A 9,714-nucleotide genomic window follows, 5' to 3' on the forward strand; every position below is an offset into this window, starting at 1 on the left:
TCAAGCAAGAGAGAGGGAAATGTGAGGCTGGAGGTGCTGTAGAAGTCAATGACAACAAGTTCAATAGAAACGTCAGGCAGAATAATCAAATGGAGAAAGTAACGCCTACTGGGATAGATTGTATTTAGTCCAATACAAATGGTGTGCTAAGTAAGAAATGTAAACTTAGTTCTTGCATAATTACATGCGACTGGTATATTATAGCCATTGCAGAAATATGGCTAAGGGAGGGATATGACTTCCGATTAACCTTTCCAGAATCCCGATGATTTAGGCAGGAGGAGAAAAGAAAAGTGCGGGCGATGGCATTGTGATTAACGGGGATGTCCCAGTAATAGGCAGCAATGAAATTATTGATCGAGTATCCATTGAGCATTTCTGAATAGAGCTGAGAAATAAGATAGAAGCGATCGCATTATGGACTTGTACTGTAGGTCTCTAAATGGTCAATGGAAATTAGAAGAGCAAATTTCCGAAGTTGTGAAGAATTGCAAGAATAATATGTTGTCGCAGTCGGGGTTTTAAACCTCGATGTCAGCCTGGGTCTGCCAAAATGTTACGGTCTTAATCTGGATATAATTTGTTAAGTACTTTGAGGGATTGTTAACTTGGGAAAAGTACAGAGTACCTTACAAGGAAGAGTGCAAACCTTGACTTGCTCTGAGGTAGTGGTGTCGGAATGGTGACTGATGTATCAGTGCGGGAGCACTTTGGGACCAGTGACCATAGGTCTATTAGTTTTAACATAGCAATATAAGTCACAGAACCGATCCACACTTTCAACTTTTAAATTGGAGTAAGGCGAATTTGGACGCCAGAGATATGTGCTTGCAGATATTGATTGGAGTAATGATGGAAGCAGTTTGGTGGCGTGCAAAAGGACCACAGAATGTAGAAGGCCTTTAAAATGAGTTATTGACAGATCAAGTATCCATGTTCCTGTAGTAGTGAAGTACAAGAATGGTAAGGGGTAGATAACCTGTATGATGAGAGATATTGATGCTTTGGCGAGGAAAAAGGAGGAAACGTTGTTCAGGTAGGTGTAGCTGAGTTCGAGTGATTAGCTGGAAAAAATATAGGGGACGCCTTAATATAGTGAATTAGCAATAATCAGTGCGAAATGAGACAGGAGATAGCGTTGGTAGTGGAACTTCAGGAGATCGCAAAGCAAATTTAGGTCTATTGAACGCATAACAAGACTAAAAAGAGGGAGAGTAGAGCTCCTCGAAGAGGAATGGAGGTATATTTACATGCAGCTGTTGTAAATATACAAGGACCTAAATAAGTATTTATTTTCGAATTTTACCGCACAGAAAGAGCCTGTATTACAGTAGAAGAGAATCTCTAGGTCTCAGAATCTATGCAGGCAGTTAGAATACCAGGGCCTGACAAGGAACATATATCTAAGCGTACCGCAGGAGTCTGGAGAAAAAAATTGCTGGAGCCCTACGTGAGATACTTTCATTACCATTATCAGCATTACGGTGCCGGATGGCAAACTCTGCACTTTATTTATTGTGGTTTTCAAAGGAAAATAATGGAACTACAGAAAAGCGAATCTAACGTATGTTTTAAGTAAGTTAATGTGAGGACTCGGGGGGATCCTGATGCAACCTGAAGACATAATGAAGCACTATTCAATAGTAAATGACACAACGGGTTTAAAGATAACTCACTTACTTGGCACAGTTGAAAGCTGAGTAACGGCTCCAAATATCAGCTTCCTTCTCCGGAGTAAGAATTAGTTATTGAAAAAGTTGCTACCTGATTAGACACCCCAATTACAACATTGACATTAACACCCTTTTGTGCTGTTTTCTAATCGTGATCTGCCAGTGAATTTTAAATCTTTGCACTAACTGATAAAGCAAGTGTCAGCTGAAATGCTGCAACTTCGTGCAAAGGGTGGGTTATCTTCGGATGGTAGCAAAAAAATAACTTTACACGGAAACATAGGGCTTTGAAACTTGCAGACACGTCTGGCATCGTAGTACCAGTGCCAAATGTGGTCTTAACAGTCGTGTCAAAGTAAATCATACAAAAACTGTCCTTCCAGAACACCGCAGTGAAGCAAAGGAACATTAAAAATTAAATAATATCTGCAGGTACGAGAAATCCAAGCAACACACAAAATGCTAGAGGAACTTAGCAGGCCAGGCAGCATCGATGGAAAAGTGTGCAGTTGTGCTTACGGGGCGATTCTCTTTGCAAATTGTTTCACAATTTTTCGAATTAAATACCAACTGCCATTCCTTGCCCACTTTCTCAATGTACCGCTCTAAGGTAGCCTAAGAGAACATTCTTCACTCCTCACTACTGCACGAATTAGGGCATCACCTGTGACGGTGCCAAATTTCTTTCCAAACAGGTATATTGAAGAACCAAATACTGAACTGCGCAGAACAGAACTGATTACATGACTCCATATATATATATAAACCAATCACAACTCTGCTTATTTCCACCGAGGAAACGTTTTATCAGTTTGCTATTTCACTTTGGATTCTTCGTTATGACCATAGGGCTTCCTTAAGTTCAAGTGTGCACCGGACATCACTTTGTCCTCCTCATTCCAATTGGTCACATCCTCAAAAACATAATATGATATTTGAGGCATAACCTCCGAAAAAAAGGTCATGCTTACTATTTAGATAACTCTACCCTGGTGGAAAATGACTGTAATCAGTTACAATATCAACCCTCCAGCAATAAGGCAAACCCTTAGCCTCCTACAATCTCAGCAGAAATAAAAATCTCATCCTATGCAGCTCTTCCTATCACTGAAACACAACCCCTTCCTTTCCCCACATGTATTTGCAGCACCATTTCCAGCTTACTTTGTTTTTGAATTAAACGCACATTAGCAGTCCGACAGATTTTCCGCATGTCCACAAAAATCCCTCAATTTCAGCAATAACGTTCTGTTCCATATGTATTGCAACTATGCGCTTCATCTTCAATGCAATTTTTCTCGCCGAAATCCCACATACTATATATATGGTATTTTTGTCATTTGGATCTTGAACCCAGTCGAGGTGGTGGAATCAGTTACAACGAATTATTTTCAGGGACGTTCAGTCAAAGACTTGAGACAAGCCATCGCAAAAACGCTGTCCTTACTGCGGCAAATGGTATTCGTGCAGATGGGTCAGCTTATTGGAATGCACATGGGCAGTCGAAGGCTGATTTCCCTGCTGTAGACGACTAAGACTTGATAACTCTGTCCATAGTCATTCACTCCTAGTGTGGGCAAATGGTGCACGGGCCACGGTTTGAAAGGCGCCTGAGTAGGAAACGGAGTTGCTTTTGATATTGCTGGGACTGCTGTTGCTGTTCACTAGAAATTGTTGGCCGAACATATTTCTGTAGTGTTGTAGGAATATGGGAGGAAACCTGAAAGTACCATCAATTGTGAAATTTGACATTGAATTTCAGAGCAATGACGTATAATGAATTGCTCTGCACTGTTGTTGACAGTGCCCTTCACACAACCTTGTTGCGATTATTGATTTCAACATTCACGATGTGGCATTCACACTACCACTCCCATCCACCTTGACCAAGTCAGCAGATGCATGTAAAATAACACAATTGAATATAATATACTTTTACTCACTCGGTTGTACGGTCAATTGAATCCTATCATATAATATTTTCTGTGGATACACCACATTAACCCACCAATTAAAAGCCTACACCAAGATACCAAAAGGTCTCATTATAGCAACTATCTCCTTAGTAGTATACCCTAAGTAGTTTCTCCAATACCACACCACAGGTTCCTTCGTTCTTTGAAGAAATACAGCTTACAAATGCCTATTTTTCATCGTAAGAAATTCTACAAAGTGAACAATTCTTTTAATACACTTCATCCTAATTCAAGTGAGAAGAGGAGTGGCAAATGGCACTCAAGTGGGGCAGACTGCTACTGGTAGATCCGCCCCACCCTCATCCGCGTAAATTGCACTGTATCCCTCAAGGGAGCCACATCAATTTAACAAAAGTAGTACTAGTGGTATTCGCAGCAGTAATAATCATAATAGCCTCTGAAATATTCCGAAAGTTCCGAGCAACTGATGAATGAGTGTGCACCATGCCCGTACCTCAGGTTTTACCAGCCTGAAGTAAGAAAAAAAAAACATTGTTTGCAGAATGAACGCTATTTTAAAAGGTCTTCCAAATTCTGTCGTATATTACGGAAATATATGACTCAGTCGTCAGCATAATACTCTAAACATTGGTTTGTATTTATATGAACTGGCTTGATGCCATTGTAGTAGCTTTGTATCATTGAAATCGAAGCTATGGATGACAAAAGATGATTATAAATTGAACAGATTGTGTTTATAAGCTATAGTTTACTTTCCCCAAGTCCACCCGAGGTTCGAAAAGTAGAGAAAGCAAAAGCTGACCTATCGATGAAGGTTTGAGAGTTCATATGACTAGAATCCAGTTTAAACGAAGCCTGGAGGGACGCACACATGTCTCACACACGCATTGTTAAATTGTTGAAGTGTTGCTAAATTGCTCCGAATAGTTCTGCTTACTGGTCAGTGGAACATTGCTCATCAGCACATAGACGAGTGTACACATTCTACAACATTCCTTGGAACATCATCACTTGAAAAACTGGAGACTGAAGTGTAGTACTCGACTGACCAACGCAGTTCTTATCTGTTTCCTAACCAATTATATACATGACAATTATGTAATCTTTTATTCTTCTGATAGGAAAAGAGGAAATGAACAGCATGTTAAAGTTTGGGCACTTACTTGTTCAACGATCAGAGTAGTTGCATTTCCAAGAATAAGCTTAGTTTCCATCGTGTTACAGTTACAAAATCTTTCGGGATTCCCTCACATTCCCCGGTAGCTGGCTGTCTTGTCTTCCAATGATAAAGCCGGCCAGGAAAGCACGATTGCCTCTACCAGTCAGCCACCCATGTAATAGGATCAAAGCGTGGATATTCGGTGGTTGATAAAGAACAGAAAATGGTCATTAAATGCGGCGGAAATTTCCTGGCTGCCAATGCCGCTTGATATTAACCGATCTGCCTTCAGGACGAGGTCCTGCGACTGAGAAGTTAATGTTTGGTCGCGAATGGCATTTCAGATTCTGTGTCTACCACACACTGTGTTATACGGCAATACAAAAAACTTTTTCCTCCATGTTACCCGCAGGGACACGTGAGGAAATGCCCTACTGCACAGCGAATTTGAACAGAGAGTGAGAAAAAAAAAAACAAAGCGTATCACTTGAACTGCGAAGACATTTGACCAGTGAAAGGAACAGCTTCTCTCCAACGGAATAATTTTCAGAATTCACAAAGCAGGCTACATGCATTCATCATAGAACAGTGCAGAACGAGCGCAAGGTTAATAGAAAAACCACACGATTTCCGCATCAAAGCAACATTTGAAGCTGAGCAGTGGGGGTGTCAATGCATTGCAACTACGAGGTTAATGTACGGCAGCTGATGGCATTTCAATTCCTGTGCATATCGTAGTACCACAGTGAAACAAGTCAATACAAAAATCTTTCTCTCAGTCACATGACCATACACATAACGCTTTCAAGGCTGTGACCACGTCACTGTGAATGCTACTGAATGAAATAAAATCTGTATAAGCATGAGTGCCAGTAGACGTCCAGAATCGGTGTCAGTGACAAGACCTTTAAGAGGCTCGGCCATCGAATGGTTGAGCCATTGCAGCGCGTCATGAATGCGACAATATTTATTGTCGATTCAGCCCCCACTTCCGAAACCTTTTCGATTTATTAAATGTCCGGCAAGTTAACGAATTCAGCCCTGGATACCCAATTGCCTACTAAACCCTTGTAATCGAATGGGCCAGCAGTATTTGCAAAGTCAACAATGTTCCCAGTGATGGAATTTCTGACAATTCCAATCCTGCAAGTCGGAGCCCGAACTCCGAGTCGATTTCGAGGATATCCAGCCAAAGGAGAACGCTATCCTATGCAGAATATTGTCTGCCTTAAAATAGTTACTGTTCTTATTTCAAGTGACACTCGGATATTCATACACAACATCCATTCATTAATGATTATTCCTCATGAACTAAACACAACAACTACTCACAATAATTCTGATTAACAGATTTATACGATCCTCATCAACCACAACACCGCTGCGCTATCCTGAATTCAAAGTTTTCTTTGCGGAATGCACGATATATTCTACTCCAACGTTCTCTCTCTGAAAGTTTTCTGCGGTTTTCTCCTTTTTTCTCACCCACATCTCGGAAATTTGTGCTCATAGCAATCTTGGTTTACCGTGCAGGTCTTCCCTCTCGGCATTTGGTTATTGGTGGATTATTTTAAAGAAGTTTTTTGTTCGTGTTTTTACTCTCTAACTGTAGATATTCACTCTGTGAGAAGAGAACCATTTATTCCAGCTTATTTTACGGTCAATCGAGTTTGTCACCCCACTTTTGATGGTCTCTGAAATCTTGCCATTGTATTCACTTCCACTTCTTTTCTTAAGTTTCCAGTCACTTTACACTCCGCATTTTTTTTTAATGTCTCGTGTAACACTTTTGGTATCCTTCCTCTCATCATAAATCTATGTGACCTAGGATTTCACGGTTCCAACTTGGCATGAAAACGCTGACTATCTTCCCTATCATTATCTCTCATTTTACGTATTCTACCTGGTCGGCCATCAGCCTCCACTGCTCAAGATAAAGAAATCCTAATTTGTCTAAACTACCGCCATACACTCCAAACCAGATAGCATACCGGTGACCTTTTCCGCGCTATTTCGAAAGCCTGTCATCCTGCCTAAAATGAGACGACGAGACGAGAACGATTCATACCATTCAAAAGGCGATCAAACCACCATCTTATATGCAAGACCATAAGATGTAAGAGCAGAATTCCGCCATTTGGCGCAAACAGTCTGCGCCGCCATTTCATCATGGCTGATCGAATTTTCCTCTTAGTCCCAATCTGCTGCCGTCTCCCCATATAACTTCATGGCCTGACCAATCAAGAATCTATCAATCTCTGCCTTAAATATACTTAAAAACGATTTTGCCTCCACAGCTGCCTGTGACAAATAATTTCACAGATTCACCACTGTATGGCTGAAGAAATTCCTCCTCATCTCCATTTTAAAAGGACCACCATTTATTCTGACGCTCTTTACTCTGGCTTTGGACTCTCCCACCAGAGTAAACATCGTCTGCACAACGACTCACCATTCACCATTCGCTCGGTTTCAGTAAAATTCTGGTGAATACAGGTCTATAGCCATCAAACTGTCTTCACATGGAAAGCGATTCCATTCTGGAATAATTTTCGTCAGTTGCCTTTGATTCCTCTACAGTTTCAGCACATCCATTCTAAGATAAGGGGCCCAAGCCTGCTCTCAATGCTCTACGTGTAGCCTCACCAGTGATTTATAAACTTTCAATATCGTACCTTTGCTTTTATATACCGGTACTCTTGAAATGAATACCGACATGGTATTTGCCTTCCTCACCACAGAATGAACGTGCAAGTTAAAAGTTAAGGAATCCTGCAAAGGGAATCTCGGGTCCCTTTGCAACTCGTTGGTTTGTATTTTCTTTACATTTAGAAAATCGTCATTTATTTTCTACAACCAAAGTGCACGAACATACATTGCCTACCACTATATTCTATCTGTCATTTCATTGCCAATTATTCTAATGGTCTAAGTCCTCTGTAGCCCCTCTACATTCTCAAGATACATGCTCCTCCACATCATTGACATAGAACGTAAAACGAAACGGTTTTAACTCTGTCATGAAGGAGATGTCGTTGAGAAGACCCAAATGCAAGACACAGACACTGAAGTACTAGGAACAAACTTGACTAGAGAGCGGGGACAAACACAAAGACTTGGGCTAGGACATTGGCTAGGTAAGCGGGCCCAGGACAAGGAACTGGGAACAGGGAGCCTGAGCTTGGTCTCCGAGCCAGAGACTAGACAAGGACCCAGAACCTGGGTCTTGACTCGGGCTCGGACCCCGGAACTAGGTGAGGACATGAAGTGGCCACAGGACTGGACATGGTTTGGGTTCCTCATTTCTTGGGTTCTTCGAGGCGAGGACATGACGAGACTTGAGTTCTTCGGGGCAATGCCATGACGAGGGTTGGGTTCGGAATCCGAGCCAGAGACTGCACAAGGTTCCAGTACCTGTGTCTTTACTGGTGCTTGGACTTCGAAACTAGGCGAAGACATGACGTTGTCTTGGGAGACAGGACTAGGCGAGACTACAGGACAGAACGAGAGACACATGGGTAGGAAGAGGGAACTCCAGCACAGGACGAGGCACATGGATAGCACGAGAACACTAAGCCTTGACTTGGACTCAGAAACAGCCGAGCCTTGGATTCTGGACGACAGGAACGCAGAACACAGAGCTGTGTTCTTGGGGAGGACAGGAACACAGAGTCTTATTGCAGAGCACGGGAACTCGGAGCCTAGGCCATGAGAGACAGGAAGACAGCAACATTGAACACAGAGCCGGGACCCCTTTCTTGGGAACAGGACTTAGGGCCGGGACCCGTACACGGAACACAGAGCCAGGACCGGACTTGGGGCTGGGTCTCTAATCAGAATGCTGAACAAGACGAGACGGTTCCCAACACAAGGTAGCAGCAAACAGCCGGACCCACATAAAGCAGGCGTGGATACAGTCACAGTTCCGAATACTAGGTAGCAGCAAACGGCCGGACCTACCTAGCGAAGGCTTAGACACAGAGACAATTCCAACTCAACGATAGAGAGTTCCTTATCTTGACACAGAAAGGTTCCTGTCTCGTTGCGGTGGTAGAACTTAACAAGAATTCAGGCAATGCTTCAGACACAAGTTGCAGGCAGGGCCCCAGACACAGGTTGCGGGGAAAAGCTCCAGACACAAGTTGCAGACAAAGGCTCCAGACACTAGCTGCAGGCAAAAGCTTCAGAAGAAAGGGAAAAAGAAGGAAGCAGTCCAGTCTCAGGGTAACTGCAAAGAGGTACTGGCTTACCGAACGAAGACAAGGACAGGAAGAGACAGATCCAACCGCAGGGTAACGACAAAGACGGCCTGACTTACCCCACGGAGGCGAGGATGGGATACTGACGAGAGGACCCAGCAACCACACTCAAACCCAGAGCCACTTATATTCCCAGCCCGAAGACGAGCATCAGGAGCCTATGATTAAGCCGAACTGAAACAAGGGACAGCCGGAAGACCCGGAGTCTTGCGTCCAGAACATGGACTTCACGCACCGGACCATGACAAACTCAGATGCCCGTGGAACGTCATTAGTCACCGGCAAGTGGCAAGTAGCCAGAAAAGGCTCACTTTGTTTCCACACTTTGCCTCCTGCCAATCAATCATTCCTTTATCGATGCTAGAATCTTTCATGTAATACCATAGGCTCCTAGCTTGTTCAGCAGCCTCATGTACGGCATCTTGTCAAAGGTCTTCGGAAAAACATCACATTTTTTTTTTTGTCTCTGCTGCTTGATAATTCTTCAAATACTTCCAGAAGATTTGTCAGACAAGATTTGCCATTTTAGGAAACCATGCTGGCAAAGACTTATTTTATCATGTGCCTCCAGCTATCCTGAGACTCCATCCTTAATAATCGAATCCAACATCTTCCGAACCACTGTGGGCGGACTAACTAGCCTATAGTTCCTTCCTTCTTCTTTTTTCCCTTCTCGAAGTCATTTG

The sequence above is a fragment of the Mobula hypostoma genome, chromosome 10 (assembly GCF_963921235.1).
Source record: "Mobula hypostoma chromosome 10, sMobHyp1.1, whole genome shotgun sequence".
Classification (NCBI taxonomy): Eukaryota; Metazoa; Chordata; class Chondrichthyes; order Myliobatiformes; family Myliobatidae; genus Mobula; species Mobula hypostoma.